The sequence below is a fragment of the Parasteatoda tepidariorum genome, chromosome 1 (genome assembly GCF_982258835.1).
Source record: "Parasteatoda tepidariorum strain Cologne lab strain chromosome 1, Ptep-v5.0, whole genome shotgun sequence".
Taxonomy (NCBI): domain Eukaryota; kingdom Metazoa; phylum Arthropoda; class Arachnida; order Araneae; family Theridiidae; genus Parasteatoda; species Parasteatoda tepidariorum.
In genome coordinates, this window is record NC_141755.1 from 128,752,767 (window position 1) to 128,767,867 (window position 15,101).

The 15,101-nt window shown below is 31.4% G+C and overlaps 1 long non-coding RNA gene across 1 annotated transcript; it reads left to right on the forward strand.

Moving 5' to 3' along the window:
* Positions 1-1,460: 1,460 nt before the first annotated feature.
* On the forward strand, positions 1,461-14,279 carry LOC147816929 (uncharacterized). The gene is made up of 3 exons (XR_015429508.1): positions 1,461-1,597; positions 4,420-4,539; positions 6,652-14,279. It is a non-coding gene; the product is annotated as an uncharacterized LOC147816929 (long non-coding RNA).
* The last annotated feature ends 822 nt before the right edge of the window (positions 14,280-15,101 follow it).

Sequence of the window (15,101 nt, forward strand, 5' to 3'; positions counted from 1 at the left end):
ATGAAGACCACAAGAACCTCCCATGGTTAGCCTGACGGCAAAGGGACTCTAACCAGTGATCCGTCTACCACTGAGGATATTTCACGTCAGCACTGTGGTCGGTGCAAACCGAATGTGGATTCGTATCGATCAGTCATTGGTGGGATTCAAACCCGGTTCACCTCATTGGAAGGCGAACGCTCTATCCCCTGAGCTCAACAACCAAACTGTTGTCTATTAAAATATTGTACCATTCTATTAATTTATTTATTGTCTTCAAATGCATATGCAAGCTTGTATGCTAATTTGAAAGTACGGCTCATCAACCCTTGTCAATATCAAGAACAAATAGCTCAAGCTTGATATAGGCAGATGGGTATTTAATTTACGTCGTACTAGAGCTGCACATCGGGTTATTAGCAACGGTCTGGGATTTGAAGACCTATCATCACAATTTTAATCCTCTGTAGAGGGACGGCTTGCATCCGAAGTCAAGCACTTTACCGTAGAACATTTTCACGAGGACTGATATCGCGCACAATCGGTCCCTACACCGGCTGATCAAAGCGGTCACCCACCCGCTTACTGACCTCAACCAGTAATACTTGACTTTGATATTCTATTGGAAACCGTGTCTTTACGATCAGTTCACTGCGGGACAAAAACTCGAGAAGGATATTGCAATGATACATTCAGGATGGCGGTGGAATCCGTTACTTCCAAGATAGAGTGCGTTTGGTGGAATGGTGAGATCACTTATCCAGGGAGGCCCCTTTTCTCGTTCTCTAAAAATGTCATTTCCTCAGCAACTTTTGCTAGAATTTTTCCCAACCCTTAAAAGTCACCGCATCTCACTCAATTCACAGAAGATATATTACAAACGAGTATTTTATTCATTGATACATGCATACTTGTGTGCTCAATTACATGCATGTTCTCAATTACGCAAGCACTGGTTTTAAGTCTTTATCAAACAGGTACTTTATTTACGTCACACTAAAGCTGCACAATTGGCGACGGTCTGGGAAACATCCCTGGGGATAATTCGAAGACATGCCATCACAATTTTGATCCTCTTTAGAAGGGATGCGAAGTCGAGCACTTTACGGTGGAACAGCTTAACGAGGACCCATGCAGCACACCCTTGGTCCCTACTCAGACTAATCCAAATGGTCACCCACCCGCTCACTGACCTGCTAGGTAATCTGCTAGGAACTATGCCTCTGCGGAACCTTTATCAAGTAGAAAGACAGATAGTACAATTTAAATAAAGACAGAACGAAGACACATCCATGGTAGGATAAGATTCGAACCCGCTACCTCCACACTACAGAACTTTTGGCAGGGGATAACGCTCGGCCTCAAAAAACGCGGGTGGCATGGATCCTCTTCATCATCAACTCAATTTGACTTTGATAGACAATAATTGCCAATCGTTATCGATATTAAGGGATATAAAATACGGGGCAAAACTGGTACCAAACGAGCTCTTCGTATCTCTGCTTTGTTGTTGTGAGTTTTTTTTTGTGAGTTGGTTGTGTATTTAGTCTAATTTTAGATACAACGAAGGAAATCATGTGTCTTTCTAGGTGTGGTGTAATTTTTACTGAACTTTACAGTAAGTCTTTTTCTAATTTTCGCTACTTTTACATACACTTAAAGTTTTTCGAGATAATTGATGGTATGCTTGTAATTGCCTAAATTTCGGAATAATTAATATATCTCTTTTATTAACTTGGTTCAATTGTAAAATCTAAAAATAGTTCTTTTTCGAGTATTTTGATAAATATTGGCTTATTTAGAGTATTACTTTTAAAATTATCAGTTTCGCTTAGTTAAAATTCTCTTTAGATTATTGAGTAAAAACGACTTGAGTTTTACGAAACAATAGTTTTACTCTTTTATTTATATATATATATATATATTTTCACGGGATTTAACGTGATTATTAGTTTTTGAATACTAGACATGGCACATACTTTAAATACTGTATCTAACAGTCTGCTTTCTAAACTTAGTAATTTTTTCCCTCTCCGATATTGAATTGACTTATAAAGTTTTGACTGTTTCAGACTTAATAGACTTCCCACTAAATTCCAAAATATTGTATATTCAAGCTTAATAATGGAGTTTAGTGTTATAAATTTTTTTTAAAATTTAGGTTGCATAAACTTTTAATTTTGTTAAACAAAGTCTTTGTGAAGTCCGAGCTTAGTTCGTTTCTACCTTAGAACCATATATGGCAGTACTTTTACTTTCGTTATTTGTACCGCCGGTACAAGTAAAAAGTGCGTACTTTTACTTGTAATTCGTTACTTTTAAAATTTAGTACTTTCGTTACTTTTTTAGGGAAAAAGTACAAGTATTTGTAACGGAAATACCAAATTAAATCGTTACTTCTTTCTAAAACTCTGTAAGCTTTCTAGAAAGAAAAAAAAAATTTTAAAAAAATGCTTGCGTTTTTGCGGAAAATGATTTTCTCGCATGACTTCAGCATTAGCCATTGTTAAAAATAAAACTGTAGACTGTTCTGTTTAAACTTATACTGCACGTTCAATTATTTTTTACTAGCTCAAAGATCACAAAGCTATCTGAAACCCCGTGTTTGCTTTGTTTATGTTTGTGCTTTTAAAACTAGTTTCTATAGAATAAAACAATTTTACATCAATGGTAATTTAAATAAATAAAAATAATAAACTAAAAATTAAAATCAATTGATAAAATTTCTTTTTCGGGCAAATCCATAAAAAGTTTGATATTAAAATTAAATTTGATTTTAAAATTGTATTATACGATTATATTATAAAATTATATTATAATCTTCCGAATTTAAAAGTAAATTAATGTCCATAACTTTCAAAATTAAAAATAATTAAATAAATAACAGCAATTTTGCAAAAACATTAAAGAACATAAGGATATTATTCAATAAAATTTTAGGTTACTTTGAATTTTCGATTTCCTGGAAATCTACTTTTAAATCGTTACTTTTTTTAAAAATACTTGTACTTTTACTCATTACTTTTTAAAAGTAACGTTGCCATATATGCTTAGAACACTGAATTCACTATTTTCCTGATGAGTTCTAGTTTTTCACCGATAATGACTTCAGTCGAGTGAGGGAAATGTGGCTGGGGGTTTTGGGATATACCATACTGTAAAGTATATGTAAAATTTATGTATTGAAAATCATATTTTTTTTTATGCTAGTTATATTATATTTACCTTTAAAATTTTGTTTAATTGAATAAGGTGTGTGTGTGTACAAGTGTGTATGCAACAATTATAAATACAGTAGTTGTTGCATTTAAAATGTTATTTTTGTAACAAAACCATTTTAGCTTTTATAATAATATAAAGAACAAAATTGAAGAGTCAAATTTTCCATTTTTCGTCAATTTTTCTGAAATATTACATTTCGTATGTCTGCTCTTCTAGAATGACCACCGCTCTTTGGCTCCAATCTACGGCTATTCTATGAACTTCTGCTTGCAACATTTTACCAATTGAAGCTGTATGTGTTTGCTATTACCATCAATTTATGTTTTGTGGAACAAAAATAGATTAAGTAAAAACGTCATCAGTACTTTGTTATAAAAGGCGAGTATATTATCGGCGAGTTAAAATTCTATCCGCTGACCGATTAAAACATTCCTGCGGGCAGCAGTTTGCCCATCCCTGCCCTAGAGAGAAGAGAAGCTACCCTCCTTGAAATGCGCTATTGTTTCCATATCAGCAGTCTGCCTCAGACTTTGTGGCGGGGGTAGTTTTTACCGTAGACAAACTATAGGTTTACAAGTCCATTTCGTTTTTATTCGGTTTCGCTACCCCATATATGTCTAGGATCTCTCCTCTTCTGTTTCCGTAAATCAGGAAAGTGTAATATCGTTATACAGTTAATTAGTTCGTATGTAGTTACTCAAATGTGATAACCTTCAGCCGGTGCGATTAATTATAATGAATTTTACCTAGAGTGCTTCTAATATGGCCAGGTACTAAAAGATTCTTTGTAAAATCTTGCATATTATCAATATCATCAATTAGCATATTATCATTTTATGTATAATCGATTTCATGATTTTATTCGGGATTTACTTCTGAAGTAAACAGATTAAAAAATTCGAAACAGTTAAAATCTCATTCAGACAAGAAATTTGTCGGAGAACTGTAAAATGAACTAAAATATTAAGTCTTTTATTTTTTCAATTCTTCTCGGAATTGGAGATTTAAGGTTAACCGCCTAAACGATTACAAAATGGTTAACCGCATCGAACACTAGTATTGTAGCAGTATTAGTTTAATTTCATTTTTCTATTAGTAATAAGTATAAAACGTTCATCAACGAACTTGAAGTATATTTCTTAAAAGTATAAAAACATACTTCACTGTATATGCAACAAATTTTATATTTTTAATGACGGGTTTCCCATTTTCTTGCAGGATCCAAGAAACTACCTGAAAATAGATGTTTGATACTTTACTTCACAAAGTTTTTTACGCTAGATTAAAAATCTATTCCATACAGAAGAATGTTGGTCATCATTATCCGATTTAGATTGGGTAAGGAAGTTAAGATTTATTTTGATCTGATCAAAGAATTGTTTAATAGAAATTTTATTCTATGAGTCTACTGTTTAACATTTCATCATTAGAACGTTCGCTTTTGAAAACCTTTTAAATTTTTGATCCATCTTTTGAAATGATATTAATTTTTTCGCACTCACAAATGAAAATGAAAGTAGACTCGTAAAGACACTTGAATATTTTTAAGCTTTGATAATTTAACCTTTTTAGTTTGAATAAATTAAAAAATTAAATTTTCAAGTTATTATATATTATATAAACTTTATATAAAGACATATCCTTTTCTGAAAATTTCGAGTTTTTGCCCTCAGAATTTTGTTACAATTTAAATGCATTTCCAGAACGTAGATTTTTTACTCCAGGACACATAATAGTTTACTTTAGACTTCCTTGAAACTTTGCATGTAGGTTTTGTATAATGTTGGAGATGAACTAAGAGCTAGGGTGCAAGCGTGAATTTGTTATTTCTATCAAGCCTTAAGAATATTAAATTTTTCATTAAAGGTTCAATATTAACGTATAGTTAATTCTTTTTGAAATTACAAAATAGTTAAAAACTCGGGTAATAACGTTAATTTAGGTATTTTGAAATTTATGAATTAGAATTTACTGTAGAGCCTTTAGCGTGGCATGAAACATGTGTAGTTTTGAACTTATTTTGACTAATATTTCATACATTTTTAAACTTTACATTAAATTTAATTTTAAGTCTTAAAAATTGCGTAAATCCTTCCACGATCAGTCTGATGGTATCGAGCTTCTAAACCATGAACAGACTGAGGATATTTTACGTCAGAACTGTGGTCGGTTACAGCGAAGAGCAGAATTGGTATCTCTCAGCCTATGCTTAGGTAGCATCATTGGAAGGCTTACTCTCAGGGGGGGGCACCACGGCTCTTAATTGGTTTTTTAAGGCTACAGTGGATTACTCCTAGAATCGTGAAACTCTCTTAAATCGATTTTCTAACTTTGACCATTTTATAATTAAATGATATAAAAAGCATAATAAAATCTCAAAAATTTATAAAACATTTGACAATATTAGTGTTATTTTGCTTTTTATTAGAAAAACATTTTTCTCGATAAAAATTTTGCATTGAACTGAAAATTGAATAAGTTCCATGCTCTACAATTTTGACTATCCCATGAGACTTTTTTGACACTCTAGATCAATAAAAAAAAACTTGTGCCAACTTATTTTGAAATTTTCTAGCTGCAACATATTTTATAGTAATTTCAATGTTCCAAAACGTTCATAAAGGTACTATTTTCATGTTTTTTTTTTCAAAACTTTCTTTCTGCTCAGTATGGAAATTAGTTGAAAAATGCGTAGATTTTTCCCTACAATCTAAAAAGAAATGTAAATAGAGTTGAAATTAACAAATCTTTATATTTAAAGAGAAATTGAGTGCAAAGAGCTTATTTAAACTTAAAAATGGAACTTTTTTTTAAAAAATTGAATTTTCTTGTTATAGCATGAAATACGTACCAAATTGTTTTTTAATATTCTCTATAATTATAAACAATCTCTTTCAAGTTACAGCAATGTAACAGTATTAAGTACTATTTAGCAATGTGAAGCATTTGTGAGTCATTTAGTTACTTGGTTGTATACTTCTGTTGATGAAAGCCAATTATCAACCAATAAAAACCAATTATCGATGATCAGGAGGCTAATAAAATTTGGTAATTTCTCCAAAGCTCCAAAATAACTTTTACGAATATCTGACTGTAAATCTCTTAATTTCGTGGTTATTTAGAGTTTTTGGTAATTGAAATTTCGTTCTCATTCAAATTTCGTCTGTCTTAATAGATCTCTGTGATAAATATTTGAAAAGCAAGCATATAGTTCAGAGGTCCTGCGAGTAGAAATTAAATGTTCGGACTGATATGGACATAGTTACAAGTTCTTAAGAATTTTGTAAAATGAGGATTTTGTAAACGACTCGTGAGGTTTACTGAGATTTGCGTAGCTAATAGTTATAAAACTTCACCCAATAATATCAAACACTGCCTCTAACTAAAGTAAAATCCCTATGTTAATTTGACCATAAGAGTAAGGACATTTTGTTTTATGTTTAAAACTAGGCTTTGCATTGAGTACTTCATCGTCATATAGTCTCCTTGGGAACCATATTTTCAAAGATGTCCGTTGCTGACCTAGCTGCCATGAGGATCGTAGTTTGCCAAGATGTCCATTGCTGACCTATCTGCCATGAGTACCGTAGTTTGTCAAGATGTCCATTGCTGACCTATCTGCCATGAGTACCGTAGTTTGTCAAGATGTCCACTGCTGACCTATCTGCCATGAGTACCGTAGTTTGCCAAGATGTCCATTGCTGACCTATCTGCCATGAGGACCGTAGTTTGCCAAGATGTCCATTGCTGACCTGGCTGCAGTGAGGATCGTAGTTTGCCAAGATGTCCATTGCTGACTTGGCTGCAGTGAGGATCGTAGTTTGCCAAGATGTCCATTGCTGACTTGGCTGCCATGAGGATCGTAGTTTGCCAAGATGTACATTGCTGACTTGGCTGCCATGAGGATCGTAGTTTGCCAAGATGTACATTGCTGACTTGGCTGCCTTGAGGATCGTAGTTTGCCAAGATGTCCATTGCTGACTTGGCTGCCGTGAGGATCGTAGTTTTTGCCAAGATGTCCATTGCTGACTTGGCTGCCGTGAGGATCGTAGTTTGCCAAGATGTCCATTGCTGACTTGGCTGCAGTGAGGATCGTAGTTTGCCAAGATGTCCATTGCTGACTTGGCTGCAGTGAGGATCGTAGTTTGCCAAGATGTCCATTGCTGACTTGGCTGCAGTGAGGATCGTAGTTTGCCAAGATGTCCATTGCTGACTTGGCTGCAGTGAGGACCGTAGTTTGCCAAGATGTCCATTGCTGACTTGGCTGCCATGAGGATCGTAGTTTGCCAAGATGTCCATTGCTGACTTGGCTGCCATGAGGATCGTAGTTTGCCAAGATGTCCATTGCTGACTTGGCTGCCATGAGGATCGTAGTTTGCCAAGATGTCCATTGCTGACCTAGTTGCCATGAGGATCGTAGTTTGCCAAGATGATCTACTTCAGTTGCCTAGTCGTCATGACATAACAGAAACGCTGATCATATTTCTTCAAATTAACACGAGGTTTATTTTTATTGTCCTTGAATTATATGAAAATTCCATTTTCAATATTTTGATTATTTGAATTTAAATTTTTTTCTTATAAGAATTAAGTTCTATAATTATTTTTAATTAAATTTAAACATATATTTATAAATTATATGAAATTTAAGTGTACATCTTTTAAAAGTTTATTTCAGAGATTTTTCTTAAGCGTAAAGAATAATTAAATCTTATTTACCTAAATATTCCTTTTTATCATATCTATAAGTTTTTTGGCTTAAATTATTTTGAGTCATATTAACCCATTAAATATTTTAAATTAAATTTAGTCTCTAAAATTTAAATGCACCTTCTGTAATGTCTATATACGTACTGTTAATAGTCTTAAAATTATTAAGACAAGCTTATTGTTATCTATCGCTCGTTATCAGCTATGACATAATATTTAAGAAAAATTAAATATTAGCGCAAAAGAACTAATTTCGATTTATCTGTGGTTTTCCTCAGAACTATTGTCCACTACACTAACTAAAATCTAAAAATTTTACTATTCAAAAGAATTGTTTTGGTGTGCCAGTTTATATTCAAATCATTAAATTCAGAGAATTGTTAAAAATTTCGTTCGGTTCTCAGACGAAATTTATTTAGATGAATAAAATTTTATATCTGATTTAATTTTGGTATTACAAGTTTTTAAATTCTTTTTCAATGTATTTCCACCAAATACATCATGCGTTACTTTCATATTTTAGAATCGTAAATGTGTGTGTGGGGAAGGGGTGAGTTAATTTCAAAGTCAACTGTTAAAATACACTTAATCTGAAGTTTAAGCAAAACTTAAGTAAAAAAGATTTGAGGAATTAATATGATAGACAAAATTCGTACCTAAAATTTGCAGGATATTATTAAAATAAACTAACTCTTAAACTTGTTTTAATCTTTAAAAAAATTTCAGGGCCCGGGTAAAAACCGGTATTTATTAAATCAACATTTTAAAACTCTTTGAGGTAACAGGATGCATAGAAACCGGAAAACTAGTACATAAAATATCAAATTTAGTGTTAATAAAACACTCGTTATGAAATTGATAGTTATCAATTGATCCCACCTCACCAGTAAAATACTATTAAATACCAGTTTTCGTATTTAAGGTAACCCGTACTGTTCGAAATACCAATTTTATCTTACTATTCCGGATCTGTCTGTTTGTGTACCTATCACTTAAATTATTTAAAACCCTTCATGCTATAAAGACTAGCTGTCTCGTCATAGTATCGCATTTTTGAAATTTTATTTTTCTCCTCTTAGTTAACTGTACAACATTAATTGTTTGCTATCAAAGCTAAGTTGGCACTTCACACATTAGGTCTTATTTTCATTTACGTAACTGTATTAAGATAAATTTCACAAAACCAATTTAAATTTATAATTTGTCGATCTATAGTATCTATAGGCAATAACCATTTTAGGTATTTATTCCAAATTTAAAAGAATGTGCTTCACATAAAGTTTGAGAACGAAACTATTAATAAAAAAATTATGAAAAATCAAAACTGTCTAGTAATTAATTTAGCGTAGCGGAACTCGTTAGGTTTGCTCAAGAAATGTTATAATTTTTACACTCAAAAGGAAACTGGTCGCTAACACGCTTTGGCGTAACAGTAATTTTTATCTGTAGATCGAACTAATTATACACATTATCGCATGCACTGAAAATGTTAGATAAGTTAGAATTTTGGTAAATAAAATATTTCAACTTGCCAGTTGATTTCTTAAGATAAACTGAAATTATATATCTAATAAGATATTTTTAATACAATGATAAATGGGTCTCTACAAAACTAGTCTTGTTTTTAATCTTATTTCTCCGCCGAGTCTTTTTGCATAACGATAATCTTTAAATGGATTTGCCTCAATTTGCTTCATTGCCTCTTAAATATTTTTAGCTGTTTTGATACGTATTCAGTATCAGAAGTATCTGTTCAAATAAAAATTTCAACACTGAACAATATTTATTACGGATGATTCCGTTAGTTTAGTTATCCGAAACTGGTTATGAGCATAGCACGTGATAAAAGGATATTTTAAAAATTTAAAAGAATCTGTGACACTATCTAGCCATAGTTTCAAAAAGTAAATAAATTTAGAAAATTTTCCCTTTTAATGTAAATATGCCTGAATGAGCAAATTTGAAGCAATTCATGTTTAAGGAATTTAGTTATGCATTCATATTTCATGTACGTTATTTCTGGCTAAATACTAACATAAGACTAACATAATACTAACTATAACATATATTTTATCCATAAGCTAACATTAATTCATTGACTCGGCGGCAAAATAAGTTTAAACAATGGGGCATAATTACGCGGTAAAAGTTTTTATATTAAGAGTATACATAAAATTTATATTTTGAAATTAAATTTTTATCAATTATGATATAGAAAGTTTTTTTAATTAGGGTTATGCAGTTTCGATCATTTTCAGTTATTTTATTAAGTTTAGTGAAAATCGCGTGGAAAAAACTTTTTTAGAAATACTGAAATTCAGCTTTGTTCGAATTTTGAAATTTCTAATTCGGATAAAATTGTCACATGTGCATTAAAGATACCAATTAAGTTTTAAAAACTTGCATCTATTTTAATAACTATTTACGAAGTCAGAAATTGAAAATTTTATTTTTAAACTAAAACAAATTCTTAACTCGGAAGACATTTTAGAACTAGTGATTTGTACTAAGACTGGATGACTTATTACTTATACCAAAAAGCTAAAATTAATAAAATACAAAACACAAATTAAACTTTCTAGCTTTAATTTTGAAGACAACATAAACAATAAATACCCTGAAACAGTCTTAGTTCGTGAATCTTTTTTAAATGCATAGTCTTGTAATTGTCCATGCTCTTACACATTTCTGAATTATTTTCTTACAGTAAGAATTTTGAAGAATAAAATATAAATAAACGTTTAAAATTTTATAATAATTATTTTCATTAAATGTTGAATTAGTTAATATTTTATTAAAAGTGAAGTGTTAAATATTGGTCACTTATGCGCAATTCAGGAAAAAATGTTAATTGGCTGTAAAATTTGATCAAAAATAAAAACATGTTAAAATGACGTATGGTTGAAATTTTTCCCGGAGTAACTCTTTTGCAGAGTTACTCTTATCACAAACCATAACATTCTCATAGTGGATGCACGGTTCCAAATGTTAAATTCCCGAGCCTGACTAACCAGGCCCTAGTTAAATAATATTTTAGCTCTACAAAGTTACGCAAGAAAATCTGAATTAATTTCTGAATTTAACGCGTTGGCAGAGCGTAGCAGTGCAGAATTTATTAGCGGGTATATGAAATCGTTATACGTTTAGTGTATAAATGAATAAAACAAATCTTAGTTTAATGCGAAGAATGTTAACTTAGTAAAAATACCAGATTTATTCGACCTATCCAAATTCAAGATAATTTATTAAAATTTTAAAATATATTTTTAAGGAAGGGGTTTAAATCTTTCAACATTCATGTTTCTAATAAAACAAAATGCGTATTTATGTGTTTTTAAAAAAATAATTGGTTCAACGTATTCACGTATAAATTAAATGTTGCCAATTTAAGATTTGAAAAATCGTAAGTATGGTGCTAAGTAAATAAATAGAGAACTTTTGAAACACTCATTTGAGTCGAAATCTAACTCTTATTTTTAAACTGAACTATCTCTTTTAATTATACCGATCTTGTGCAAAAGTGCTAAAAATATAGGTTCTTGGTCAGAGAGGGCAAAAATTTCGGATAGAAGTTTGAATCTACTATTTGAACAGATACCAGAATAATCTATAAGGTAAAGTATAAGCAAATTTTCTTAATGTGTTCATTTTTATATCTAACAGCAAAATTTTGAATAATTTTCAGATTCTCATAATAAGTTGCAATTGCGTTTAATACATAGATAACAAAAAGCTTGTTCAATCCTTAAATGTTGTCTGAAATGCAGATTTGCAAATTCCAAAAAATGATTCATTAATCTTCAAATTTGTATTGATTTGTGATCTATCCTAAGCGGATCATTGTTAAAACTGGTGAGAAATGTTCTCTGCAAATATAAATTCAATAGAACTAGTGAGCTGCGCCCCCTGCTCGCTAACGCTCTCCAACCCCGAAAATTTCTGCGCAATCTTGTATGGTTTGCTTCGCTCGCTACTAACTTAGGTACATTGCAAATGCACAAAATTCTAAGAATTCAAAACAATCATTCAAATCCATATAACAACTTTTTTAAAAAAAATAATTACATCTTTTTAGTAAATACTAAGTCATTAAAATAAATTTGGATTCAAATAAATGACATGGAATTCGTTAAACCTATTAGAAATGTGCTATAGTATAATTCGTGATATGAATCAAAAATTGTCAAATAAATTCGTAATATATAAATTCGTGGAAAAAAGCGCTTTCGACAAAATACTAAAGTAGAGATCTATCGACAAAGACTACTCACTTCTGCCTAGCTTAATAGTACGAGATTGCCGCAGCTGATGCTCTCTGGTTATTTCAGTTTCCGTTTTTAAAAGCGCTATATGTTGAGCCACCTCAGCTAGGTTTGGCATGTGACATTTTTAGCGGCAATCATTGGTCGATTCGCCGTGTAAGAGAAATAGTAAGGTAAACAAAACAAAGCAAACGTTCCACCGGTGGAAGAGAAATAAAGCCAAAATTTGGGAGCCACGTAAGATAATTATATATATTAGAAGTCGTAAATGATACGTAATCAGGGTCATATAATACAAAACGTTACACCAGCTTTTGGAATCTCTAATAGTGTTTACCTATATTAAGTTAAATTGTCTGAAGTATAATTTCTATGAAATTCTCATTATCTACTTTTAGATGTAGGTTCAACTTTTGACCGTTTGAGTGCTGAAGAGTTTTCTTATATATATGCTAATACTAGTGCGGAATGAAATGCGTACAACACTACTAAACAACTACTACTAACTACTACCAACCAACTACTAACCAACCTATACTAACCAACAGCAACGTCTCAGAATTTTCGGTACATAGCGCTTCTCCGAATTTTTGGCGCATAACAAGCGATAGCTCTTCCCCTCACTCAAACGGTTAATATAGCACCACTTAACTCAAAGCAAACAAAGAGCAGCAAAGTAACCAAATTCACATGGTAATGCCATTAGAGATTCCATCGTAAACATCTGATCCTTTAGGCTAACTTTTGAGATACTACATCGAAATTGCAACTGTATTATCATTTTATAAATGTCTAGAACCAAATTTAAGCCTAATAATACGCAAATATTAAGACTTCGATTGAAACACAGCTGAATGAAGTGCAGCCAGTATTAGCTCGGTTATAGTCGGTGATATAGTAGATCTGCGCAATTCGGGAATATCTATCTGCAGCATAAGTGTGCAAGTGTGAATCGGAAGTTTCGGAATGTTTTAGACGAGTGTGGAATATGACGTGGAGGTGGTAGACGGCCGTTCTGCTTTCTCGTCATGTTTCACACTCGTCCAGCCGTTTCGGAGCTTCTCGGTTCACACATGTGCGCTTCTGTGGTGGATCAGTATCCTTGAGCTGTGTAGAAACCCTGAATCTTCGTAACGGTAGTGTCTTGTTTTAAGAACTTGAAACTAGTTGTTCTTTTTTGATGTGTGCTCGTTGAGCTTTGACTCTTACATAATAAAAGGGATACCACAGTGACTTATCGAACGCAAGAGTTCCCCGATTTCTTCAGACACTATACTGATCGTCTTTTCAAAAATCAAACTTTATCTATTTTTTGCTCGAAACACTAAGTAGCAGTAAATCTTCAGGATTTTACTATACGCCAGACTAAAGGTGAAAAATCCGTTCTTAGAAAACGTAGCTAAATTTCTATAAAAATTTACTCTTTTAACTGCCCTCTTCGGAAAGTTATAAATTAACAGTTTATATTTTATAGTCTCATAACTTGAACTGAAAGTAAAATCTAGTTCCAATTTCATGTAAAATTGCTGTCTAAAATCTAATCTAGTGAAAGCCTAAATGTGCAAATCTGCATTTTATATAAATTAGTTTTAAATTATATTTTGAAAAATTAAATTTTTAAAATTTTTCAGAAGTTAAATTTCAGGTGCAATAGAGACTTCTTAATTTTAAAATATTTTTTCAAAAACCTTTTTTTTTGAAGATTTTTTTTTAGATACTATTTAAAATTACAAAATTGAGAATTAAATTTTAATGCATTCAGGTTCATTCTTTTTGTTCTGATACATGTTTTTACAAGGAGAATTTGCAATAGATTAAAAATATTTGACTCTTGCATTGTGTAATTAAATATCAAAGATATATGATAGCATTTTGTATATTTTAAGAAATCCATGTTAATATTTCGTATTATGTGTAAATAAAGCGCAAGTTTAATGTGAAATGTTGCTAACCAAAACTCCATTGTAAATGTTGTTAGAGCTCCATGTAAAATACGGAGGATATTGTTTTAAAACTAATTTGTAAATGACAGTAAGATGTAATGCCTAGATGCAATTTGAAATATATGCAATTTATAAAATGTTTTAATAAAATTATTTGAACAAATTGGTTAGTTTTATTTTTCGTATTAATAAGATTTTCTTTTTCCGTACTAATAAGTTCAGTTTTAAATTACCACTTTACAGATAAGACAAATTTGTGAATATTATTATTGAGATTTTATTTGAAATTTGCATTAGGGAAATATTATGATGTTACTTGAACTAGTCTTTAAATACTTTACAGATAGCTATCAAAGATTTCATCAGAACCGAATTTAGTTAATTGCTAAGACACTAGACAAGTATTTAGAAGAATTTCCATGCCTGACAACTTTAAAGAGTATTCATGAACTTTTCTTAGTGAAAAATCGAATTCAAACAAGTAACATCGACTGTAAAATTCTCCCTACTAACAAGAATATGTGCTTTTATCTGATATACATTTGTTTTCCTTCATACTCTTGAGAATTGAGATCCAGATTATGTTCTTCGACGCACAATTTTCATAAAACAGAAAGGGGCTGATCCCCCTTTCGCTGCCTCTCACCAACCCCTATGATTGCTTCGCAATAATTGTTATTTATTGAGATGAAACAGTATTTATTCTAAAGTTAAAATGATTCATTTACATATACGTACTAAAAATAATTCCGTTTGCTTACTCTTGTGCCTCTATTTCCATGTCCAAATATTATCTATTAGTATTATAAATATTTAGATCTATTGGTGAACAGATGTAATTTCTCCAAGTAATCAGTTTTTAAACTAACATTTATACTGTTCAAACATTTTGTTGCTCGAACAAATTTGAGTCCGTGACAATTATTTAATATGACCAAACGGGCGGATAAGTTAAATATCATTTTTGCTTGCATCACATTGTGCA